Source organism: Silene latifolia, chromosome 11, assembly GCF_048544455.1.
Source record: "Silene latifolia isolate original U9 population chromosome 11, ASM4854445v1, whole genome shotgun sequence".
Lineage (NCBI taxonomy): Eukaryota > Viridiplantae > Streptophyta > Magnoliopsida > Caryophyllales > Caryophyllaceae > Silene > Silene latifolia.
Window position 1 is genome coordinate 185,842,795 of NC_133536.1, and position 13,648 is coordinate 185,856,442.

Sequence of the window (13,648 nt, forward strand, 5' to 3'; positions counted from 1 at the left end):
ACTCAAATTGGTGAACCCCATTATTTCTCGATTCTCGATTGAAATTACTCATAGAGACTAGTTTTGACTAGTGTCCCAAACCACTTGATTGAAAATCTCTTGGTATGTGTGAATCTTGTATTCAAAGCAAGATAAATTTATGACTTCTCTCTAGAAAAGAATTACGAATATAGCAAGATATTCGCCCTATTTACACTTTGAAGTGTATGGTCGAATATAAGTTCAATCAAAAGGGTTATTACTTCTTCATCTCTTTTACCAACGAACTAGGTAGATACTTGGTATCCACTTAATGAGGTAAGAAGAGAAATTCTTTGAATAAGTTCAAATGAATGTTTAAAAGTATCAAAACCTAGAGATTATGACCAAAGTATTAGTACTTTGTTAATATAGGGAACAATAAAGTGAAGACTTTTATATGCACCAAAAGGAGTGTGATATGGTATCACAAGTTCACCTTCATAATATTAGAAAGTGACAAAGAATCCTATACGATATGATTAAATCTTTACTATAAAGTTGGAAGTAGTTTCTATCACAATTTGTCTAGTATTTACTTATTCCACTAACTCAAAACATGAGCAATTATCTACATTTCATATGAGATATGGTTAGGCATGGTACCTAACTTGTAGCTTTTTCGATAGTGAACATGTGGTCTCTCTTCCTACATGATCACGAAAACAAAGGATTTGTGGCTCGTGATGCTGTCTATTAGAGAAAAGAGGATTATTTATTATAGACAGAGTGGGAGAAAATGTTCAAGAGCCACAAACTGAGAATAAGACGTAAGAAGACGTTCCTTCCTGGTCAAAATCAGTTAATATCTCTTCGAAATCTAAGTGGACAGGAGTCATGTTATTTTAGATAAATAACAAACCTGTAACTTCTTATGATGCTTTATCTAGTTTCAACTCCGCAAAAGTCCAAAGCAAGCATAAACATGAAAATGTTTATTTAGCTTGGTTGGTTGGTGGCAAAGGGTTTTGCACGCAACAATATCGCTTCATTGTATTCGGATATGATTTGATATAGTTGGATTTTAAAATTATCTTGCATGAGTTTTGTAAATCGCAACTATCCTAAAGTAGGATTCGAACTTAAGAGGAAGTCTTAAGTAGATGTCAAAGAGTTGAATTGTATGTTTTGATCATGTGATAAACATTTCTCGAATTATCGAGTAGTTTTGTTTATACATGAAGTTTGGTGGGAGTAATGTGGTGTTATTAGTCTTATATGTGAAGGACATATTGATCATTGTGAATAATGGAAGACTTAGGAGAAGAATAATACATCTCTAAGATATCCAGACCTATAAAGATAGTGCTGAGAGGATATTAGCGTTAAATGAATATTCTTATATTGATAAGAGTCTAGTCATGTTCAAAGGTATTGAACATGTAGAAATTGAATCCACTTGCTTCCGCTGCGGGATTAATTCATTACGCTTAGATGTATCACCATTCTTAAATTTCGTATACTTGGAGTATGACGAAATGTTACAAATCGAATTTTTGACAGAAGTCTCAATATAGCCATATAGTTCATTGGTTAGTTCTCTTGGAGCACTAAAGAAATGAAGCTGAGTGATTAGAATTGATATGGATTTATGTGCAAGCAGTTACACGATAACCATATTCTAATCACACTAGGATGGTTAGAGAACCATCTTGGCTATATTAATTAATGAGGATATCTGCTAGATATGCTCTAGGCAGTAGAACAATGAGAGATTTACAACGAAAATTGAGTACACTTGCAATTATGAAAAATGCAAGTAGGAAGGGATGTTATTAGGATTCGGTTTTATGAATTCGAGGAACCATGGTAGTTCGTTACAATAACCAAAGGTCCTATCCCTACACACTGTGAGGACAGTGGGAGTGACTCCAAGGCTAAGGAACCAATCTCTAGATTGGATCTTGACATGTACTCAAAAGGTTGTTATAATAAAGATTATACAAAGAGAAATGGTATAAGGTTAAGGAAAGTGCAATGTGTTGCTGAGACTTCCTAACCAAAAGCCTTTTTACAGATTTAACATGATAAGTCATGTCATTTCAATTGAGTTGAAATGTGCAACATATACAAAATGCAATATGGATTATAGATTATGTAGTAATTGATATTGGATCAATTTTACATATGTGATAATGCATTCATCATTTGAGTTTTATTAAAACTCTTTTATTACTTTGTTATATCCAAATAGGTTGTAAGGACAACGTTGAACCTGTTAAAGTTAACTGGATTAACATAGTATTGGCCCCTAGTTGCTTATATGAGGTGATGTCTCGAAGTAACTAGAGTGTGATGCGATTGATGGCAAGTTCAAGTGCCATAGAGTCATGAGATATGACTAGTCGATCACATAGGCAGACTGTATGGGACACTCTGTTGGGCAATGACCGCTTATAGAGTTATGGAAATTTTTATAGCCTGGTCGTGGCGAGAGCTACTATAGTATTCTTATGAGTCGATTCTTTGACTAAAGACTGTTCGCCTAAGATGGTACGGTTTCAGAGTGACTTTGATTTATGTTCTATGACCTTCGTAATTGGGGTCAAATGGGCATCTTTTGGGTCATGATGAGCTGAGGCTATTCGAAGGGAAGAGTGCAATAGGAATTGTCTATCCCTAGTCAGGGTTATCTTATATCTCAAGGCCACTCGAGGAGTAATGAACTAGAAATGCGTGGCCACGCTCGGAAGGTATCTAAGGTAGATAATTTCGGTCAGACAGTTATTCTCCAGATCGAGGAAACCACTCATGATATGATCAAATGAAAGTACGACCTGCAAGACACCTTGCATTGAGTGGGAGATAGTAATGGGATAAGAGAATTGGTGACGCGCACTTGTCGCGGACAAGTGGGAGATTGTTGGAGGATGTGTCCTCGACAATAATGCGATCACATGTTTAAATCTCATATTAAGAATACATGAAGGAAAGTAATATTTTATTGTCAACTGATCCACATTAATCGGTAATGATTGGCTGACTAGAGTTTGACATTACTGTCGTGAGACGGTGGTGATCAGTTGATCCCTTAAGGTCATACCTCTAGGGTAACGCTCTTAATTGATTAATTAATTAATTGTATGTTGATACAAGTTAATTAATTCCTTAAAATTGAACGGATGATTTTGTGAGTGAAAATACGTATCTTATTGTAATTCGATTAAATAAGATTCGTGCTAAGTAATTAAATTGTTTTATTACTTAGGTTTATTTATTGTTTATGAAACAATTAAAATAAGAATGAATGATTTATTATAAATACAAATTGTTGTGATTTATAATTCAATGACCCATTTTAAGTACTTGTAATCATGAATTAGTAGTTAATTTTTGTATGTGATTTATTTTGTTTATATAATGATTTTTAATTAGTTAAAAATGCATTATTAAACAACATGTCTAGTAACATGTCCAAAATATTACACTACACAAATTGACATTTCACAAACTTAAAATGGACCCATATTATATGGATGAGCCGTGAAGATGGGAGGAAAAGGAGATAGTTGTGCTTTGTTCTTTTAATTAGTGGAAGGCATAATGATGACCTACTAACCATAGGCTTGCATGCCTACTCTCTTGAGAAGAGAAAATAGAAAAAGTATTGGGTACTCTTCCCATGAAAAAACCGGTCATCCATAAAGAATAAGGAGAGTTTTTCTCTTCTTATTCAATTATTCATTCTTGTGTATAAGTTCATCAAATTGATAATTACTTATCACTCTAGTTTTTTGTTGTGAACACACTAGAAAATCTCACATCATATCTAATATTATTCTCTCATACTAGAAGTAGTATACTAATAATGTTAGTATTAATTTGAAGGACACAAATACTAATTTCTAGTAACAAAATTAGTACTTGTATTAAGTGTGATTACCTTGGTACAATCCTTGAGGAGTAGATTCTACTAATGAATCTAAGGGTTTTGGGTGGAGTACTTGGATTTTCTTAAGAAGACTAATTTGGTAGGAGACCGATTAGTATAATCCATTCGGCCCTCATAGTAAGTAGATCAGATTTCTTTGCATTTTGTTATGCATGCATAAGATCTATTTAGTTTATGACTAAACTAAAATATAATGTTATTAGAAGTGTCTAATAAGAGGAATATAAACCTTACAACTTCTACTGTTGAACTCTCTTCCTTTAATCTCTTGCTTGGATTTGGATTGTTCTTTACGCCGGATTGCTAGAGATTGTAATCTTTCTTCTCTTATTAATCTTAATTTCATTGTTTCTTGCTTTAATTATTGTTTTTCTCTCTTAATTACTTCTGCCCTAATCTTAGTTTATGCACAATTATTGTTATTTCATTATGTCTCTAATTAGTATATTCATTATTATTATTGTTGGCATCACTAGTAATATGAGTAGCTAAATTCTCCTATTTCGGGATTAGGGAATCCATGGTTGGATTGTGACGATGTAGCGAATAGACTAGATTGTTTACTTGTGAGAATCTGTACCCATGGCAATTTAACTGTAATATCGACTTAGTTGAGTGCACGCTTCTAAGTTACCTTTAATCAGGTTAAATTTACTCCTGGATCGGAAGATTGGATTAAATAGACCTGCTATGAACAGTAGACTACCCTGACGAGGACGGAAGTTAAGTTAGTGGAAATCTAGGATAGAAAGTGGACCAGAAGGACCTTTCTTGTATCCGTCTCACAGTAGATTGTCTAGGCTATTTGCAGTTAAGTCGATAGACTACCATGGTGAACCGAAATCCTGGCATGTTTTCTCTCATTTGATCATCTTAATCATTTTTCTGTCTTATATTGCTCTCTCTTTATTGCTCTTCCTTTTAATCTTTAATTAGTTTAGATAACCAAAATCAAACCCCCATTTGTGACCAAATAGACAGACCCTTAACAGATATCGTGCCTCCCTGCGGATACGATCCCGACTTCCCTAGCTATATTAGTTAGTGACTAGTTGATTATTTTTGGTAGGTACACGACTAGCCTGTCATGTAATATGTTAGAAGTTGATTTTTAAAACTAATTTAAACAAGCTAGATTACGAGTAGGGATGACAGTGAAAGAGATATAGTCATGTAGACGACATGAGTTCATATTCATATCTAAATAAATACATTTAAATTTTCATTTGTAAATATTCGTATTCATGTATTTTTTTTTCATCCATCCATATATTAGTAAGGTCGTCTTAAGTTGTAAATGATGGAGGCAGAGACGAAGCTAGGTCCGAGCCAAAGGGGCCATGGCTCGGGCTAGCTATTCAAGGATAAGTAATATGCAGATAGATATTTAGTCTTTATTCTGCAATTGGCAAAGTGGTAACTCTGGTGGTCTAGTAAGATTTTGCTAGTGATCTTGACATCACACATTCGAACATAAGAAGTACCCATTTTATGTATTTTTGGGCTTTTTTTGGTTTTATGTATACTCACTCCACTCCTTCACCACTATTTAGGGAATCATTTTCATTGTTGCGAATTGCGAAGGGTCGTTGTTCACTAAATAAGTATAAGACTTTAATTTAGTCGCTTTGCCTTAAATAAATTATTATATAACCATTTAATTCAAGGCTTAGGTATTTGTTTCTGAATTTTTTCATTCACCTAAATCATTGTTAAAATTTTGGAGTAAATGTGAAGGATAAAAATATTTAGCCGATATAATCTAGGATTAATTAATAGGAATAATCCATACTATATTACTCCAATCTATGAATTAACCTACTATAATCCTAATTATCCTACTCTCTTCCCTTATTAGACTTGTCCAATTTTTCACCTGTTCATGCCGGTAAAACTTATTCTTATTTTTTGTTCATTTAAAGAGGAGGCCTTCTAATCCTTCTTCTTCTTCAAATCTCTTTCTTCTTGTTGATTCTCCATTACAATACTGGGTTATTTCCTCTCTTAATTTATTTGTCCAAATTATCATATGCATCCCAGTTTTGCGATAAATTGAGATAAGAATCAACAGATGTGCGTCTACTAATGATTATATGAAGGATCAAAAGTAACCTTATACGACATTTGCAAGCAGCTCAAAATTACCCACATTTTCTCGACAAATTGAGAAAAAAATCAAACAAATACACCTACAAATGAATACGAACAAAAAGAATCACAACTCAAAACTCATACAATCAAATGGTCAAGCAAAAACAAGATTTTCTTTCACTAAACTCGTATCACTACTTTAATATCATACCCAAATACTTCAATTATATTAATAACAATAAAGTAATGATTACAGATTAAAATCAAATTACCAGAAAAATGACAAGAGGGGGTTAAGGGTGTAAACAGAGAACGACGAAAAGGAGAAGAAAAACGAAGGAATAGACGGCAGAGAGGAGCCGCAGATGCGAAGTTATGGAGTTTTGCGGCGGTTGCGGCCGGAGTTATGGCGGCCATTATTGGGAGTTGTGCTGGAGATTGGTTGAAGTTGTTGCAGCCTAGCAAGGTATGACCAAAATACGCTCTTGTTTCTGAGGTTGTGATGGCGATATAATGGGAGAAAAATAGTGACAGGTCAATTTAGGAGGATGATAGGAAAAGAAATTAATGGTGAAGAAGGAAGGAAAGTGTTACTCTGAAGACCAAGAGACTTGAAAACTTACTTAGATAAAAGGGTTACCTGTTATTCAGGTAGCCAGTAACTTCGGTGCAATCAGGGAAAATGTGTAGGATTGTTAGGATTATAGCTGGTTAATTCATAGTTTGGAGTATTATAGGAAGGGCGCTTATAGTACGGATTATTCTCATTAATTAATCCTATAATCTAAGTATTTACTTGTATGATAAATATAATAATCTAAAAATTGTACTCTTTCCATTTTAATCATTTTTTTACTTTTCATTAGAAATTATTTTCACAAAAAAGTATAAATGTAAACAAACATTTGAGATGGAGGCGGTGAAAAATATCGAAAATGTTAAATAATAATGGTGTATGGTTTATGATAAATGAATATAGACATTGATAAAAGCGGTCCAGGTCATTATATTGGTCTACCTTCGTCCCTGTGGAGGGGAAGAATGTGTTGTTGGAACTTGGAAGTATGGTGTATGGTTTTTTCTCTCTTGGTGTCCAAGAGGTTGTATCAAAGGCTTGACTTCCAAGAAATTATATCCATCCCAAACAAATGGAGTTTTGAGTCTAGTTTTAAAAATTGTGTTCTTGGAACCTAGTAATTCCAATTTGGTGACTTGAGACTTTAGTTATTTTTGTTGATAAAAAGGGACCATTATGTTAAGAGTAGTCTGTTATGAAATATTATTATATGAATGTTCATATCTTGGAATATTCTAGAGTGTATTATTTTATGGAAACTCTACCTCATTGTATATGTATATATGCCCCTCATAATGAAATAAGAATACAGTTTTGTCTCTCTTTTCTTCTCTCTGCCCTCTCTCTACAATTTTCTCATCTTTTTTTTCTCACCACGTTATCAGCATAACGAATCTCTAACCATCCTTCTTTATTATTTCTACATCGGATCAGATGTAGCCTACTTATTATTATTATTATCCCATACAATTATTAGATCTGATAATCAGGAGGTTCATATCAGATCTTATTATATTATTCACATAATTCAGGTACGTTTCTGTTATACTCCATAACTTTTCGATTTTACGGTGCTATATTACAATCATTAATATGAGTAGCAATTTGGTAATCTTGCCACATGTAACACGTAATAATTGTCAAAATACTCTGTTGTTTGCTTTACTTTCGTCTAAATTTGCTAACAACTAAAATCAGGTTAACATAAAATCGCCTAAATTTGTGTAATCAATTCATGACCCCTTGATTTTTCCCTAATATGGCATGCATGTGTAACTTGGCTGGTGTTTCATAACTCCTTAGCTTTTTTTTATTAAACGTATCATTCTATTATGCTGTTTTGTACACGGTTGTTCTTATCATATACCGGTTCCATGTTCACTAATCTTTATTTTACAAGTGAGATAAAAGTGATAATTATTGACAGTTATATTTACGTATAATGATATTTTTTTTACTGTATAAAAGAAATTTATTAATACTATAGAATCAAATGTAAATATTAATGGATCTGAAGTTCCTACGTGGTGAACAAGTGTTGAAAAAAGACATATCATATAACTTTGGACCTGAAGTTCCAAACGATTTATTTTTATAAAGATAAGTAGATATGTCAATATTATGACTTTGACCTTCAAGGTTTTAAAGGTGTGTAATAATTTAACACAGTCTCATCAATACAATATATTCATATTGTAGAAGAATAAGTGGCCAGAAGTCCACATGTAAATGATAGTGGCCAGAAGCCCACATCTATGATTTTATGGACGACAATTGAGTTTAAAGGGTTCTTTTTGAAAGATGAATTTATTGTGAATTGATTCTTGTTCACCTGAAGTTGAACAATGTAATGAAATCTGGAATTTAAGATCCATTCCTTGAAGTGAATGTGACATCTCATAAAGACTCTGCCTATAGCAGAGATTGAGGACATGACGTTATGATAAGCCTAATATCGCGGCCTAAATTGAGCCTAGTAATGTGGCCTTATTGAGCCAAATAAAGAAGCCTTAATTGAGTTTAATGATGTGGCCTCATTGAGCCAAATTCGTTCATCTTGGAAAGAACATATCTCATGAAAAGTCATGTGGGACTCATATATCCTACCAATTCTATTTGAGTAAAGAGAATGGTGATATTCGAGTTGAATGATATTTATTCTAAGGCCTGAAGTTCATAATATTTAAAGATTAAAGATACTGAAACTATGACCAGAAGTTCATAGTGTGTACATATTTTTCATTATTATGACCAGAAGTTCACATTGTTTACATATTTCCACCTTTCATATCCTGCATTTTACGTGTTATTAGTTTAAATTGTTGTTTTATTGATGATTGTGTAGTCAACACAAATGTAAAATAAGTACTAATTGACACACGACAACTTGATTTTATTGTGTGAATAAGGATAGCATTAATTTTGGCTAGTATATAGACAATATTTGATATCAACTAAGCCCACAATCCCCAAGACCAATCAATTGCTTGAGGTAATGTATGTTATATGGTAAGTTGAATTAAATTCTACATCGAAGCATATACCCCAACATTTGTAGACCATCATGATTGATTTTCATAACCAGTGACTATAAGAATAATTATTAGTTGACTTGTGCCTAGAAACTGATATTTATGTATTGCAGGTACTACAATTTGACATTTGCTTTACATATTGTACTTAGAATTTAATATCTTCTATGTTTGTTGTATGATTAGAAAATACATTGTATTAATACGTGACTTGGCATTATTATTATTATAAAGGCAGGTAATTATTATGTTGTAATTAAGATCAACAATAAAAAATCTTCAATCAATTAATTTGTAATATGTTAAATTCTTTTACTTAGAACATTAATCAATACTTGAGTTCACTAGTTTGATATAATTATTTAAAAGGGGCTCGCCAGCCGCGATGCGTATATGAAAGGGGCTCGCCAGCCGCGGTACGTATATGAAAGGGGCTCGCCAGCCGCGGTGCATTTTGAGGCTCGCCAGCCATATCGAATGTGCGTTGTAAGGCTCGCTAGCCATGTGATGCGTATTGAGGCTCGCCAGCCATATCGAATGTGTGTTATATGGCTCGCTAGCCATGTGATGCGTTTTGAGGCTTGCCAGCTATATCGAATGTGCGTTATAAGGCTCACCAGCCATCTGATGCGTTTTGAGGCTCGCCAGCCATATCGAATGTGCGTTGTAAGGCTCGCCAGCCATGTGATGCGTTTTGAGGCTCGCCAGCCATGTTGAAGGGTCGATTGACCGATTATGGAAATAGCCGTGTTGGATGGGCTTACTTCGGGAAGTTCGTTTTAAATTAGCGGGCTTCGTGAGGGAGCCCCCGAGATCCTGTGGGGAATCTCGGTGTTTGTATTGATTGTTGGTGGTGCCGGAAAGGGATGGGTTTGTAAGCCTAGCCCCCATGGTCGGCGGTGATTTTGAATCTCGAAGAGAGATAACGGTTTTTATTGCCGTTGGTTTTGCGGGAAAGGGACAGATGTGTAGTCTGTCGTTTTGATGTGTTTGGGGAGGACGATTTTAATTTCGTCTTCTCTTAATTTGGGATTTGGTGAATGTTTGAAAAATTTGTGAGTATAGTGGGTTTGAATCCTGCTATTGGTTTTGTTTTTGACAGATGGGGGCTTTTAATACCGCTGTCGAGATTTTGAAAACAACGAGTTTTGAGTTTCGCTATTTGTGTTCGGACCGATGGTTTTTATTGCCGTCATTTGAATTGTGAATTTTGAATTTCACCATTATTGTTTTGAAATGACGGGTTTTTTTATTGCCGTCGTTGAAATTTGAAAGAATAGTGAATTTTGAATTTCATTATTATTGCTTGAAATTACGGTTTTTATTGGCGTCGTTGAAATTTGAAGAAATAGTAAATTTTGAATTTCACTATTATTTTATGAAATGACAGTTTTTATTGCCGTCGTAGAAATTTGAAGAAATAGTGAATTTTGAATTTCACTATTATTGCTTTTGAAGTGACGGTTTTTATTGTCGTCGTTGAAATTTGAAGAAAAGTGAATTTTGAATTTCACTATTATTGTTTGAAATGACGGTTTTTATTGCCGTCGTTGAAATTTGGAGAAATAGTATTTTGAATTTCACTATTATTGTTTGAAATGACGGTTTTTATTGCCGTCGTTGAAATTTGAAGAAATAGTAAATTTTGAATTTCACTATTATTGTTTGAAATGACGGTTTTTATTGCCGTCGTTGAAATTTGATAGTTTGTGTGGGAAATTGGGTCATAGCCCAGAATTTCGCCGAACAAAGCAAAGGGACACCCCATTGAGGCACGAGCCCTTTGACGATAGAAGGGAGCTTCCCTGTTTTTATATAAAAGACGCGAGATCAGGCTGCTCCCATTTCCACTTCGTCTTCTCCAAATTTTCGACGAAACAAACCAAAAATCGCCATTGTTGGATCCTCTTGCCTGCTTGAGTTCGTGCCTTTGTCAACATGTCATCTCAAGGTACGTAAATCCTCTTGAATCCATTTGAATTTGTTTGTATTTTGTTGATTGAATTAGGGCGGAATCCTAAACCCTCAAAAATCGAATTGGGCATTTTTGATTGAGCCATTTTTGAGTGAAATTGATGATTGCATTAGGTTAGAAACCTGTTTACGAGTATATAGGCGCTTTTAGTTTGCATTTTGGTCCCCGTTCCCGGTCCCTTTGTTCGAAAAAACATGAATGAGACGATAAAACCATCTTATTTCACAATGTCGAGTTTGTTTGTTTGAGTTGTGTGCCCCACTAGGTTGTATTGTAGTCGGGGAAGACCGTGTTTGCCATATTGAACCTTCGTTGGGGCATTGTGGGCAAAATTGAAATTTTGCCTTTTGAAACGGTCTTATGACTGCCACAATGAGCGTCATTTTGGGCTCAAATTGAGCCAGTTTGTTTTGAAATGGACCTTATTGATAGTTTAGGTCGCTTTGAGAGGTGATAAAATCACGTTGTTTTATTGTGGTCGTATTTTGAAATTTTGACCTGTTTGTGTTCGAATTGGGGCAATACTGCCTTTTTCGAACGGTGGAAAATTCTCCATTGTGTCGGGAATATATTTTTTTTGGTTGTTGGCGGACCTTGTTTGGGACTTGAGGTGTCGTTTTGCTGTTGTTGTTTTGACTCATCTTTTGCTTGAAAAGAGGGGCGAGTCATTTTTTTGTGCGGTTTTTGTCGGTTGTTTTGTTATTTTTTGTTTGGGGCGGGATTGCCCTTATTTGTTTTGCAGGTTTTTTTGGATTTGTCCATTTTGTGCCGTCGTAATGCCGAAATTTCGGCTGACGTTTTTGCCTTGCCCTTGATTGGAGGGGAGTGTTCGGGGGCTACCGGGTCCATTGCTAAGACTTTGGGGGACGAAGATGATCCTAGAGGAGGAGAGGCGAATGTTTTTTGTTACAGGCTTGGTTGTGTTTCTCCCCGGTGGCCTTTGTCCGGCCAATGATCGGGTATCGATCGTTGGCTGTTGTCTGCAGCGGTTCTGACGTCTGATGAGTGGGGTTCAAGACGGGTGCGTTATTCCATGTTGCCGTCTCTGGTCATTGTTGAGTTCTGATGATTGTAGGTCAACGTCGGAATAACATGCCGAGTTACGATCCTCGGTTGTCATGTCATCCAAAATCTGCCAGACATCATTTTATTTTTCATCGTGGAGCAGGAATGTGGTATTACCGTCATGGTAACCACCTCTGCTTCTGCCGTTAATCCTTTTCTTTCCTGATCAGAAGGATGGGTAGTGCTTAGTTCGGTAGGTGGCAGGTAGCCCTCAGTTTGTTGTCTTAGGCCAGTGTCTGTATGATAAATGTCTGTACCAGATCCTGGTTGTATGGTCAATCGTTTGTATCAAGAATGTGTCTTGATGTATTTTGCGTGAGGCGGTTTGTATATATGTGTTTTTGGATTGTGGTTTATTTGTGATTTTTCGCTTTTTGTGTTGTGTTTTGGAGAAGCGTTGTTGGCTGTTAGTCCTCCTTTGTTTTGTACTAATTCCTGCATTGTTAGTGTAGAAAACAGGCAACAGGTAGCACGTACGCATAAACGTAAACATGTAAAAAGGAGTTTGATTGAAAAAACAAACTTAACCGCGATGACTCGAAGTAAAAATTGAAATTCAAATTAACATTTTGAAAAATTCCGTGACAGGTCGTCACGTTTAGATTTTTCAAAAAGGAGATTGATTTGAAATTTCGAGCAATTAATTAAATTGCATCGAATTTGATGAAAATTGATTTGTAACTCGAAAAACTTAAAACTCAAGCCGTCAGGGTGAATTTTAAAAATATATTTTTTTTGCGAGCGTATTTGATTTTTGTGAGATCAGGACTCCGATTTGCGAGAGCTTGAAATTTTTGAAGAAAACTGACGTCATGTTATCAATTTTCGATTTTTTGTGTAGAATGCGAAAAAGCGAAAAATTTCGGAATTTCGTCTCTCATGGAAACGATCCGTCCCGGATCGGGGCGACTGGCCCTTACCCCTTAAAAAAGAAGAGAAAAGACCCGTATGTTTAAAGCTACGTCATGGAAACCGTGTCGGATTTTGTAAAACGGGAAAACAAGGGAATGTGAGTGTGAGAAAACAGAAAACATCCTGGATAGGCCCAAAGAGGCACGAGCCTTATGGCGGGAGGGTCGAGGTGTCCGGAAGAAACACAACTTGAAAGGGACAATTCAAGGTGGGAATCCTGAGGAACACCCCAAAGAGGCGCGAGCCAACCGGCAATAAAAGACAGCTTCCCCTTTTTTCGGAAAAAAGGCGATGGTTTTTTTTGTATAAATAGGGACTTTTCTTGTTCATTGTTTCATCATCCGAAACACGAAAAACATCTCTAGAAAACCCTTTCTTCTTCTTCCACAAAATTATTCATGGATGCTTTCGAGAAAAGGTTGCGGCATTGGTGTCGGGATTTGTCACCTCCCGAGAAATATCAACTCGTTGTCATGGGAGTTGGTCAATTGTTGGTGCTTCGTCAAGTCAAGTTGCAATCCTCACTTCTTGAAGCATGCTCTCGGTTTTGGGATTCGAAACATCATGTTTTCGTTTTCCCGAAAGAC